Source organism: Temnothorax curvispinosus, unplaced genomic scaffold (assembly GCF_003070985.1).
Source record: "Temnothorax curvispinosus isolate PA1 unplaced genomic scaffold, ASM307098v1 QBEX01011515.1, whole genome shotgun sequence".
NCBI lineage: Eukaryota > Metazoa > Arthropoda > Insecta > Hymenoptera > Formicidae > Temnothorax > Temnothorax curvispinosus.
Genome location: NW_020221295.1, coordinates 1,282,046 through 1,295,633, shown reverse-complemented (window position 1 = coordinate 1,295,633; position 13,588 = coordinate 1,282,046). Strand labels below are relative to the sequence as shown.

At 41.1% G+C, this 13,588-nt stretch overlaps 3 non-coding genes across 3 annotated transcripts; 1 reads left to right on the top strand and 2 right to left on the bottom strand.

The window, feature by feature from the left end:
* The first annotated feature begins 143 nt into the window (after positions 1–143).
* Positions 144–215, top strand: Trnae-cuc. Its single transcript has one exon. It is a non-coding gene; the product is annotated as a tRNA-Glu (tRNA).
* A 144-nt stretch (positions 216–359) lies between these two features.
* Trnag-ucc lies at positions 360–431 on the bottom strand. The gene has a single exon. It is a non-coding gene; the product is annotated as a tRNA-Gly (tRNA).
* A 264-nt stretch (positions 432–695) lies between these two features.
* Trnag-ucc lies at positions 696–767 on the bottom strand. Its single transcript has one exon. It is a non-coding gene; the product is annotated as a tRNA-Gly (tRNA).
* Between the last annotated feature and the right edge of the window lie 12,821 nt (positions 768–13,588).

The window sequence follows — 13,588 nt, the reverse complement described above, 5'->3', positions numbered from 1 at the left end:
AAAGGTAGAAAACCTTTAATATTGTTTCACTGATAATTTTATCCTGAATAATCCTATATCAATTTCCTAATAGACCTAATAAATATTTTTGTTACAAAATTTAAACTCCAGAATACGGCATATTAGGAGGTCCGAAGGCATACTCCGATATGGTCTAGTGGCTAGGATACCTGGCTCTCACCCAGGAGGCTCGGGTTCGATTCCCGGTATCGGAATTTTTTTTTTGTCTATATTTTTATATATGTATAATTATTATATAATAAGTTTTTGAACGCCGAATAATTTAACGCTTTCGTAAAATGTAATATAAAAATTATGAAGCAATAAAAAAAATTAACGCGACTGACAAAAATATATCCTGCGATGGCCGGGAATCGAACCCGGATCAACTGCTTGGAAGGCAACTATGCTGACCATTACACCACCATCGCAGATGTGAGTGAGTGCTTTCGGTATCGAGTTACTTGCTTCAATATGGCAAAGAAATAAATTGAAGTAAGAAAAAAAATATCTGCCACGATCAAGAATGAAAATTAACTGCTCGAAAAAGAGAACGGTGACCATTGTTGCATGACGGCGAATAAAATTTTAACGCGATTGTCAATATACGGCGGTGCAATGGCAGTCAATACGTTATATCCTTTTAGTGCTCTGAATATAAATTTATGCAAAATAAAAATAAAAAAAGAAACCCCTGCGATGGCCGGGAATCGAACCCGGATCAACTGCTTGGAAGGCAACTATGCTAACCATTACACCACCATCGCAAGTGGAAATGCAGCTCTACGTGAGTGTACACGTTGTCGAAGAAAGGCATTAGTGATTTACACGTTATCGTTAAACAGGTTTAGTAACAGGTGTAGTGTTAACGTCCTAAAACGCATTATTTACACGAAGAGATTTTATTTTATCTCCAAAGAAATCTTGAAATCTTGATCTTGTCAAAGAAAAATACAGCAAATATACTTTTTATAATTTTATTTTTAGTTGGTAATGCAATCATAACAACTCGCTTAGCGCTTTCACGTTTCTCTAAAACTATAGATTTATAATTTTGCATTGCCCTTGTCAATGGCTGCAAAGTAATAACAAGTATAACAACTGATGTTATAAAACCAGATTTAACCGTTTATACGACATTTTATGTCAGTATAGTCATATATAACGATTGATGTTATTAAACCTTATTAATGGTAACGTGTAAACGTAATCTAACAATAAGATATGGTTATAAGTTTATTTAACGTTGGAGGGTAGAAATGAGATCGAGTCGTGCATATTCGGTATGTTATCATATCCGGCATGGCATCATATCAAAATATTAGAACGAGGGGTTCAGGGAAGAAGTGCGGTTTTTGAGTGAAATATTTAGACGAGAAATTAGGAGGGGTAGAGAGAGGATGGAAGAAGTGCGTCGTTGCCACATCCCGTGTGCAAACATGTACAAACGTGTTCAAGGTCGCACTTCAACGATGCTGACCTGCGACGCAGTTTCCGAACAAAATGGCGGAAACGTCTTTCGACCGATTGCAGCTTGGCGCATTCGACGCTTGTCTTTATGCGTTTATGGGCCGCTGTTTCCAATGTCTGTTAACTTCTAACCGACCTTCAATTTTTCAGAATAGCCAATAATGGAGTTGGCTATTTCGATAGAATAGTCGGTTAGAAGTTAACAGACGTTGGAAATTGTGACCCATAAACGCATAGCGAGATTGTACACTGGCCGTCAACGATTCATTTTCTAAGATAAGGCGGGAACAAAAGTTCTAGTGACCTTAATAGAAGTATATCAATAGCATATGTTTAGGCTTCTATGTTCTCTTTCCAGGTATAGCAGAGTGACGTCAAATGACGTATTAATTCCGTCTCTCATTGACGTCTCTAACGTTAGTAAGACGCCTTTAGACGTCATCTTGCTATCTGGGCCTTATCTCAGAAAACATATTATTGTCGGCCAGTGTACGTGATGTAGAAGTATCTCTTACGTTAACAGGAAAATTCTTGATGTATTCCTTGTAATCGTGTACTTAACCATTCGTTAAAAGTCTTCTCTGTCATTACACCTTTCACAAAAGATGTGTATATTTTGTACGGAATGTGGTAACGAAAATTTATCGAAATTTTTTCTTCTCCTAACTTCTTGTCCTAATACTTTAATCGAATATGATATGATGTAACACTGGATATGCCCATGATCCGATCTCGTGCATTTCTTTCCTTCCCCCCCCCTCTCCTCAAATGCAAAGCAGCTTAAAAGAAGATATATTTTCCAACGCTCTCATTCGTCGAACCGGGCCCCCCTCGCACCATCCTCTATCCCCATCACCTTTTCACCGACGAAAAGGCCTTCTCCAAACCCCTGTTCTATCTCCTATAGCATTTCTCCCGCAATTCCCCCTCTCATCCCAATCCTCCGCCCAACATTGTGATTGTGAGTGACGTAATCGCTATAATTAGCTACTGGTGTTCTTTCTCTTCGGGCGATATAATAAAAAGTTTTATTCTTTGTAATTAAACTTTTTGCACTTTCTGTTTCTTTTTTTTATCTTTCCAATATGCAATTATACTTGTTTTATTTTAATTAAGTGCAATTATGAGGCACGAATCTAATGTTTACAGGCTACACCAGTTTTGTCGAATCTTTTATGACAATTGTTAACATTTTATATAAATACATTTTCAAGCAAAAGCATATATAATTAGAATACAATATAAGATTCATTAAAAAAAACATTGAGAACAAATCACGAATCAAACGTGAAACAGTTATTAACACACAGTAATTGGGTAACTCCATTCCGCGAAACGATTTGAGTACTATCGATTTTATATATCTACTTATTATAAGCACGTACACTCATTCGTGTTATACTTGTTGGACAGAAATAGTCGCTTATCGTATCTGCATTATGTAACACGTAAACTCCAAATATCGGTTTCATATTATCGGGATGCTACAAGTTCCTACTGATAAATAAACAAATTTTTAACGCAGGCATAAAATGACTACATACTATTTGTCAAACGACAAACAAAGATATTTATCGCTTCTTTATTTAATTATCTTTATACATTGTTTTGTCGAGTAACGCTGTCTAAATAACCTGTTCGTCTATTGTAAGTAAAATCCTATCTGCACACACCTCGTTAGAGTTTAATACTGATAATTTCAGACGACGGATAAATTTATATATAGATGATAATTCACCGTAAAGTCGATATCAATTATCGCGCCATTCAGTCTGCGGCAATTTAATCGACATCCAGTCGTACAGATACGGGATTTTTCATATGCAATATAACCGCCGGATGCATACCGGCGGATAATGAACGCACGCGGCGCATTGTTTTCCGCTCACCAATTAGGCAGCATTACCAGTCCGAAATGATGGGCTCGCCAATTAAGCAGCATTATCCGGCTCGAAACGAGACGACCCCCAAAGCTGCCTGCCAAACTGCCTTTATCTGCCAAAATTAAAAAACTTTAGACGCAATAAACTCAGACGTATATTGTGCACGATTGGGCATACGTACTTACGAGTTCTCACACGGTTTACAAAGTAGAGTGATTAAAGCTTGCCTTGATAAATTGACACTTGCGAGAATAGCGTTAAATAAATCCAACGATAAAGCTCTTATCGTCTCAAACGGAAGTGTTTTTCCCCGAAATGATGTAGACGCGCTTAGTAAATGACGATGTTGAACACACACGAAGCTCTGAATACAACGGGGTTGCGCGAAGCTGAAAAGTTAGATTAGATATCGGACGAATGCAATTAGGCAAAGTTATCTTCGTGCTTATTTGCCCTGATACGTGTTCCGATGGCGGAAATTCCGAGCGATATTAGAATACGAGAACGATGCGTGATTAGCGCGGTCAGTTATTTGCATCGACACACGCGGATGCGGAGATATATACATCCGAAATTCTCTCAGCGCGAGGCACAACGCAAATTCGATTATGTTAGAAACAGCATTTGGCGCTCGGCCCGCATTAGCCACGCTCCGGTTACTTGCTTGATTAATTTGCCGCGGATTTATTATCGCGAACAACCACGCTCGCGCGGAAGATCTATGCCTGTGTTTCGTAATTCCTCCGCACATCGAAATATCGCCCTACAAAGGACAATATATCTCCGACTGTGATAAAAGACACAAAGTTAGCCGAAACTGTCTATTTTCTACAAATTTTCCAAAAATATGTTTAAAAAATATTTTTATTTTATGCTTAGTAATATTATTATTGAAATACGATATGATTGAAATAATATGATACAGATAGTACGTAGCATTACTACAGGTGATTATAGGATTATGATAATATGTGTAATTATTATTTTAATAATTAAATTATGATATTTATAAAGAAAAAGTGTATAATCTACATACGGCCCTTCTAGGCTTTCTATGAAGATTTCGGTTTTTGTTTTCGGTTTCAGCCGAAATTAAAAAAGATTGTTTTGGTCGGACTCTAGTGCGCATTTTCAATAATGCCGTACGCGAAACTGACGGCGTGTTTCAGATATTGTCCCGTTACGTGCCGTACACAATATCTCACGTATTTATTATTTTTATTTCTAAAATTTTTACAAGATAGTTTATCCAAAAACAAAACTAAGCCTAATAAATCTAAGTCCCGTTCTATTTGTCTAGATCCTTATCCTTCGCCTCATTTAATTCCATCTAATTTTTTTATCTAAAACTCTCTTTCTGTACGACCTAGTCACGTTCAACGATAAACAACGTCCTATCCTAATAGATCTTTGTGTCATATCTTGTGCCAATCTTTCTGGTTTACTTGCTCTTTTAAGAAGCCGCTCTAATCACTACTTCCGATATCAGAACGCGTTGCATTATTGGCTAACATATATATATCCACGAAAATTCAACCTATTCTTTTAGGCGAGGATTCCTCTTGTGAGTTAGTCTATAGCTCTTAGAATATTGCAATAAAAAAAATGCAATTGTTTACTTAGAAGACTTTATTTGACACAGAGTCAGTGGTATGAGACCTACCTTTATTTTATTATAATATTACGTTGCGTCTCGCGTAACAACGCGCGGCGAAAGAAAGCAGCTTTATGTTGACACGAGACACGACGATAAAAAGACAATAGGCCTGTTCCTTTTATCTCAAACCGTACGCATACTCTCAAAATCTTCTTGAAGTAACACATGGAACATGGTTCGTTCACGTGTGGCAAGTCAAATTAAGGATCGCGAAAACGCAGGTAGAAGCGAAGTGTCCGAACGGAGGATCGAGCGGGTCGATAAAACGAGGAAAATGCGACCGTTTGAAATTGCGAACTTACAGGGAGGTTCTTGCTGTAAATTCGCGATTTTTTGGGAATTTGATGTTGTAGAAAAGCAGCGTTGTCGAAAATAAAAGAGTAAACGGGCGTGTCATATTTTCAGTCATTTCGTAGCACAGCCTATCGAAAATTGGGCATTTTCATGTAATATCCGGGCGATACGCGTGAAATTATCTGAAAGACGCTTTCAAAACGTTTCTTTCGACATGTTTATTATAAGATCTTTCCAGCATTTTAATTAATTTGTGGTCATTCTACATTAGTCGTAATCGTGAGAAATTGACCAATCACAGTCTATTAATCTTCGATCGCAAGCAGAATAATAACAGAGTGTGATTGGTCAATTTCAAACGACTCTTACAATTGCGACATGTAGAACGGCCTTAACGCGTCGAAGCGTCGAAACGCAAATCGCAACCGTTGAAAAAGGATGTGGCTGTGGCTCGCGACATTCTTTCTCGCAGTTATGGTTGCCATTAGAATATATAATAAAACATCGCGGAAAAGCGTAATGTAAGGTAAGCGATCGGAACTCCGTCATTCGGGACCGAGAGTCACGGCGTTTTTCTCCCCTCCACTTACACACGCAAAAACTCTCGGTCTATTCGTGTGACGCTGTTGTCGAGCGCCTTTTGCGTGCGTAATAAGTGGTAGAGGAAAAACGTCGTGATTCTCATCCCGAATCTGGCAGACTCCGTTGTTTATTCCGCCAAGAAACGGTGACGGTATCTCAAGGCCGATCGATTCGGAGCTCCATCGGTCAAGATACCTTTGAGTTAGATCTTCGTGTACTTGGAGTGCACCGGTGCAGGGCGGTGCAAGTGTTATCGATTTTGCTATTAAACGGTTGGTATTAGGTATTATAGACAGTAGATCGGAAGTCGTTCCCGCGGCCCCCGCGTAGGGTCGGGAATAGTCGCGGCCGTGTCCTGTATTTTTAATCGCGGATCGACAGAGTAGTTCGCCGATGGAAGGTTCGAGAACGGGCCCGAGGATCGACCCGAGATCCTTCCGGCGCCATGGGAATCGTCGCGGACGGTAATCCGCGTTCTCGCGAAACGGGCCGGGACCCGCCGGGTGCCGCGGAGTTTCGGGAATCGTGTCGCGCCGCAAGTGTTGTGTCCGTGTGCGTGTAAAGTCGTAGAAATGCGTGACTCGAGGTGCGTGTGATGAAAAGAGCATTATTGAAAGCGTAAGGTGAGACAGGTGTGTGGTGAAAAACGCATATCATTGAAAGCGTAAGGTGAGAAAAGTGTGTGTGGTGAAAAGTGTTGGATAAGTAACGACTGTAATGGCGGAGTAACAAGTGTAATATGGAGCAACGAGTAACGCCTTCGCGGATTTCCAAGATGTCTACGGAGGACGGAGGGAGACCTGGGAGACGCCGGCCGTGTCGAGCCGAATTAATGGCGATCGAGGAGAGTGGACCTCTTCCAGTTTCTGATCGACGCGGAAGAACGGTGAGTCGCGATACAAAGTATATCTATTTTGATATAAGAATCTGTCGACGCGATTACGGCGAATGAAATAAGCGAGAGCAGATTGGGTTGGATTAATTATTGGCAAAATTAGTTAGAGTGGATTAACTCGATTATCATTCAAATAAGTTGTTAATAAAAAATTTGTATATTGATCACGTAATCTCTGGTCAGTTTATTAGTGACACATAATAATACCTTAATTAAATTATGATTAGTTTTATATTGTATAATTATTTCTAATTATAGTTCAACTACGATATGCGATAATTTGGATTTTTTTGCATTAAATCTAAAAGCTTCTGCGAAAATTTTAATTAGCATTTTTGGAAATCTCTCTTCTAATCGTACTCGTATCTGGCATTTCCTTGAAAAATAATTTGTTGAAAGAAAATAGAAAGTATATATATATAGGATGTCATTTTAATTTACCTCCCAAAAATTTGTTTATCTTTGATCGTAGAAAAAATACTTCAAGCAAAGTTGTTTGGTTTGAAGGAGGACACATGATTCTGAGTCATGTCGTACATATTGTTTTCAAAAAATTTTAAAGGTGACAGATTTATGGAATAAAGCTTGCTTTTCTCCTTAAGATAAAAGTCGTAGATCTCGAGATCTCTTCTTAAAAACGACGACATCTACGGCATGATTTACATCGGAATTATGTCCCCCTTCAAACCAGACAAATTTTGTCCGAAGCATTTTTTCTACATCAAGTTTTTTTGAGGGGAGGTAAATTAAAATAGGACACTGTATATACGTCTGTGTACACTGAGAAAAAAATATTTTTTATAAAAATATAGCACATAATCTTATTAGAAATCTCATTTAAAAAGAAATGATTTTTATTACGATATATATTCTCAAGTGCACCACCTCATTTTTTTCTGCAATCGGAGAATTAAAAGATTATCGAACAAGCTGTCGCTTAAAAACTGACAGATATTACTTGAAGGATGGATATTAAAGTATAATTAAACATTACGTTATCTTTATTGATGCCTTGAAACTTCTTGGCGCCTCTCAACTTCGTTTATTACAAATTGCTCGATTTCAATTACAGATAAGTTAGATTGTACCGCTCACAACAATCAGTAGTCCGGTTTCAATTTATATTTCGTGATATACACACAAATCTCACGCGAGAACGCGACACAAAGGAACAGAAAACTACCTGCGGACGCAGATAAATGATAAGATAATTGCGATTAATCACTCTATTTATCTCCCGAAGAAATCGAAAGCGTCGAAAGGGAGGAGCGCGGTGCGAAAGCGAATTAGGGAAAGTCCGCGAACGAAACAATCGCGATAATAATAATCGCGGAGTCTCGGAGCGTCAGTAGATATCGCGACGCTGTCATCGTTAATAATGAACTAATGACAGGGACAGGGGGTCAATTAATGGCCCCGCCGAATTACGCTGATAGAACGTGCGCTGATAAAAGAGCGTTAAGATATCCACGCCGTTCACTCCGGCCTTATCCTTTAATTATAAAAGGATCTCATTAGAAAAATGCGCGGGTTACGCGCGTATTACGCGCACCGCCCGCGATCACCTGCGATGCGCATTATCTGCGGATTTGCATATTGCGTGCACATACGCACGTGTGCAGCGGGGGACGCCTGAGTGCAGGCGCCGGCCGCCGGCCGCCGCGCCGGGTGTTTGTACAAAGAATTACAGAGTACGACGATCTCCTCCGCGCCTCCGCTCTGATTGCCGACACCAAAAATTACGCTCTTTCCGCGTGCGTTTTCGAAATTGCCGGCGGCCGGCGCGGCGCCGATGTCCCGTCCCGTGATTTGACGCTGCGGGTTGAAATGTTGCGTAAGCTTCGATAACTGATAACTTCGTGCGATATCTAACAACGTGTCCTCGGAGTGTCCTCTTTAAATAGCAAATTTTCTCGTAAATCTGTAGTTGAGCTTTGTCAAGTTCTTTTCTGAAATATGACTTGTGTAAGTTTTATGATCCGGAAGAAAATAGCATCTTATTCAGAATCTCTTTTCGGACTAAAAAAACTGAGTTTTATTTTTTGGTGTTTGACTAAATTAAAAAAATTGGCCTTATTTTCATTCCGATCTAATCTTTCGATACTTTCCGAGTATAAAGTTGAAGGCGTTACGCTCTTTCGCAAAACACCGTTGCTTCTACAAACCTGCAAGTAACTTCTTCATTTTCTCGCGTAAATTTGTTTCCCGCCGGAGCGAGATTACTCGAGCTCGTAGTACCTTGCATTTTTTTTTCTTCGTTGCTCGCAAACTTCGTCCGATAGCTCCACGTTCTACTTTCGGTTACTTCCACGGAAGTTCATTCCCCGTTTCGAGCGTTATTTATTTTCTTGTCCTGTTTGCGCTCTGAGACGTATCCTGTGCGAGGAAAACGACGGAGACCTGTAATAAGCGGAGTATCTCGACGAATAAAAGAAATAATAGTTCTGACAACATAGTATTTCGACGCTGGAACAATGATCGCGATCTTTTTTATCGAATCTTTTACAAAAATACTATTAAATTCCGTTAAAATTCTCGTTTGTGGTATAGATTCTTCACGTTAAACACACGTTAGATAAATCGTAGGGATGTCCGCAGCGCCGCTCTTCTTCACAGTGCACGGGGGATGTATAATATAACGTTAGGAATTTATTGTGTACAACACAATTCCATTAGATCCCGCGCTAATTGTCAATTGACAAATACAAAGCCATTGTCTAATCTCCTCCTTGGTCTCTCGTCCTCCCTCGAATGAGCTGCGAGAGGGCGTACTCCGGGGCCCTCTTGGCGGCCCGATCGATCCGCGTTAGTCCAAGCACTTCAAATAGTGCGATCGTGGTATGCGTTCAGGAATGGCAATAACGTTGATAGGATAGTAATATGATTATCACCTGTGCAAGAGGGCCGATAGTGGTGCTACACGTATAATTAGAGACAGGATTGAAGGGGCGGAACGAGAGGATAGGTTCGTGGGAGCGTCAGGGGGACGGGGGAGAGAACGGGGGAGGGGTACGCGCAAGTATAATGCCATGCAAATACAGCTCATCACTTGGTTCGCCAGGAATGGAGTGCATTAATCCGCTAATGCACATGGGTCCCGTAAAATTAGATTCGGCCAGATTTAGTTGGAAATGCGATATTTCAGTGTCGACCGAATTCCCGACGACTGCCATGCACCGATCGGAGAGAATCCGCGGGGCCCTGTGTGACTGTGTAACTGGCAAAACGAAACGCTGTTACTCGTCAGCTAGATTAAATGGCGATACATCGTGTCCTCGATCGAATCGCACGCGACGCACTTAAAATCCGCCCCATCCTGTCGCGCTAAATAAAAAATGCGCATTCGGGTCTTTGCGACGCCAATGAGCGTGTCGCGCATTAACATCCATCAATATTCATGCGCCGACGAGTTAGCAGTCATTGTCGCGACGCAATGTGCGAAATGCACGTTCATCGACGTGCCTAAATACCGCCGCGAATTTCCAAGCCTGGCGACCAACTGCGAGTTCCCCGTCGTTCTAACAGATGGCTGTAGGATGGTGCTTTTTGCATCGTCGAATATTTGCGAATATCTCGTTCATACTGTGTAAAAAAAAACAAAAATGATACATTGGTCTTAACACGCAAATTATCGTTTTATTATTTGTCATTCGTATTCATTCGATATATCTGTGCGATACGTTATACACACAGAAAAAAAAGTGTCAAATCAACACTCCATATGCTTGTATATACGCAAGAATATATAATCTTGAAATAAGATTATATTGCGTTGGTTCAACTATATAATTCTTCGTTTAACACTAATTTTCTTCGTTTAACGCAAATATAATCTTATTTCAAGATTATATATTCTTACGTATATACAAGCATATCGAGTGTTGATTTGACACTTTTTTTTCTGTGTATACATAAAAAAATATATGCACCAGCGTTCTAGAAATTGCGCGTTTTTAAGATTTGAAGTAACAAGAAATATATTCCTAAAAAAACGCTTTGAACGTGATTTTCGCAAAAACGTTTTAATCCGACGCTTTACTCGTCGGTGGCGTTGATTCTCGCCGATCCCCCGAATCCATTGTTCTCCATCAGTTGTAGAGCTGGTATCGCGATTCGGACATCTCTCCCCTGTTACGCTTAGAATCCACCTGGCACCCCTCCCCCCCCGCCGCCCGCGGACCGGCTTCCCCCTTCTTCTCGCGTGGTTCCTCGTTCGACCGTGGGATTACTCGCGTCCAATTAAATTTAACGAATTTCCACGGGTGCGAACGGCTTTATTGGTTTCATTAATTACGCATGCATCGCCCTCGCGGCGCGGCTTCTCCGGAACGCAGGCACGTCCGACCGGCGCGCGTATCCCGCGATCGCCACTATCATTTCTATCACGTACCGGCTTGTACCGTTTTATACAGTTCCATGGCGATTTGGTGTTTGATGACGCGAACGAGCCCCACTTGGAGCCGAATTGTACACGGGATTATCCATTAATTATACTCGAACGATAAATCTGTTGATTGTGTGATAACTTAACGTTTTGGTTTCCTTAACAAGACTGTACCGCGGCATTAATTATGAGCGACCATGGATTTTAATGTGCGGTATTTTAATTAAAATTTTAATTAAAATAAACTTAGTTTCTATTAGCCGAGAACGTAGCCGGGCTGCAAACAATATAACAAACGTTTGATCAAAGGAAACGTTTCTGCGTTATTCTATATGCACTTTGTGATATGTCGTAATGAGATAACTCATACGCACCCTCACGCACAATCGCAATCGATTTACCTTTTATTACGATATCTGCATACGTTCTATAAATACTAAACCGAAATAGGGATACGCGGAGGGTGATCGAAGTTGCTGCGGTGAATATGCCCCGCGGGATCCACGAACATGAGGCGAAAGGGGGGCGAAAGAGAGGCGGAAGGAAGGGGAGAATCCAACGCTATTCCGGATTTAGTAATTAAATATTTTTCGGCCCGATTCGACGGCACCGTCGATTTACTATACTTTGACGGAATATCGACGCGACCGGCGCGACTGGCCGGAAAACGGTTGATTCGTAATCACGGCGTTGCAAAAGTTTGTTTAAAAAAGCTCGCGGGATCCAAATAACCGGCCATGAAACAGCATGAAAGAGGAAAAGCAGGATCAATAACGTATTTAAAGCGACATGCTTTTTTTTCTCGCGTTTCATTCAAGCTCGTGAAACATTTTTTAAATATAATAAAAAAAATTCAATCCGTCAGTGCTCTCCTAAATTACAGGTATATATTGATCAAATTCGATTCTTGTTCACGTATTTTGAAGTATTCTTTTTACGCTGAATAGAATGATATAAATTTTTTCGTTCTCTTTTGATACATTTTCATTACCTTTCGCGTATTTTGACACGTATCGGGTAAAATATTACGAGATAAGCTTGTTTTTGTATGAAAATAGCGATAATGTGCGATAACGTGCGATAACGTGCAATACGACGATGAAAAAGACGTTTTCTCGATAACTTGGAAGCTCTATCAGAAGTTCAGGACGAGCGGCAAACATGCGAGATCCCGGTGCGCTAGCCTATCGACACGAATATGCTAATCATCTCGTGGCGCGTTAGTTATGCTAATTTCTCAATGATTCATCAGGGCAAGCATATGCTCTCTTGAATTTTATTCTGACCACCTGCGAAGGGCTAATTGTCGATGAATTATTAATTTACGAACGACCCGCATGGTGTACTTACGCTTTAATGATGCCGACGCGGTTTTTTCAAACGCGTGCGAACCTTTGCTTTCACGTAATGTTTGCATTAACTCGTGCCTATCTGTAACGTACTTTTATTACGTCGACAATTAGTCCTCACCGGAACAGACCATGTTATTGCCTGGTTCCTGACTTGCTGCAACGTTTTGCTATTAATGACTTACATTTAATTCCGAATATAAATAATCTATAGCAACGTATTTATTATAATTTTTACTTACGTACAATTAACATTGTTACACATAATTATGTGCGACGCATGTTCTCTCGCTACGTTACCTTCATTTCTAGCTATTTAACGTCGCGCGACGATTTCTCGACGCGTTCATACAAATGTATGATGTGTAAATATTAACTCGCGAATAATTCGAACGCAGGTAAACAATAGACGTCGGTGTGTGCGTGACGCACGCGTCGATGAATCGCAAGACCTCAGTAAAGCGGATGTATCGCGTCGCGTCGCGTCGCATCGCGCGTAAATCTTCGGACGAGGCGCGCTCCTCTCATTCATTCCGGGGACGGAACAGGCGCCCTTATCCCTCTCTTCCGCGAGAATGCTAATTAACAATTGCCAGCTCGCCAGGCGGCGCGCGACGAAATCGTAAAACGGTACGTTACCGCGGCCTAACAAGGCGTGAAGGGTGGAATTAGACGGTGACGTCACGGGTTACCGAAAACGCATTTCGTCGACGTCGCCGCGCCCGATCGGCAGCAACAGCTATACCGACAGCGACATGCACGGAAAGGGAAACGGAGAGAAAGAGGAAGGCGACAGATCTCCCTGCAGGCTCGTAAACTGGCGCAATGGCCCTGAGAAGAGGGGCTTCGTCGTCGGGTCCAAAAAGCGGACGGAGGTCGTCAATGTTGATGATGCGTGGATCACGATGTACTGACGGCTCCATCATAGCTCGCCGCGGGTCTCTGCGTACCTCGCCTCTCCCCCTCCTGCCCCTTTCTCTCCCCTTTTGCTCCTTTCCATTCTATGGGAAAATATACCACCTCTGTGTAGCCTATTCCATTTGCTTTATTGAAATAATGTCGAGGGCCCAAACC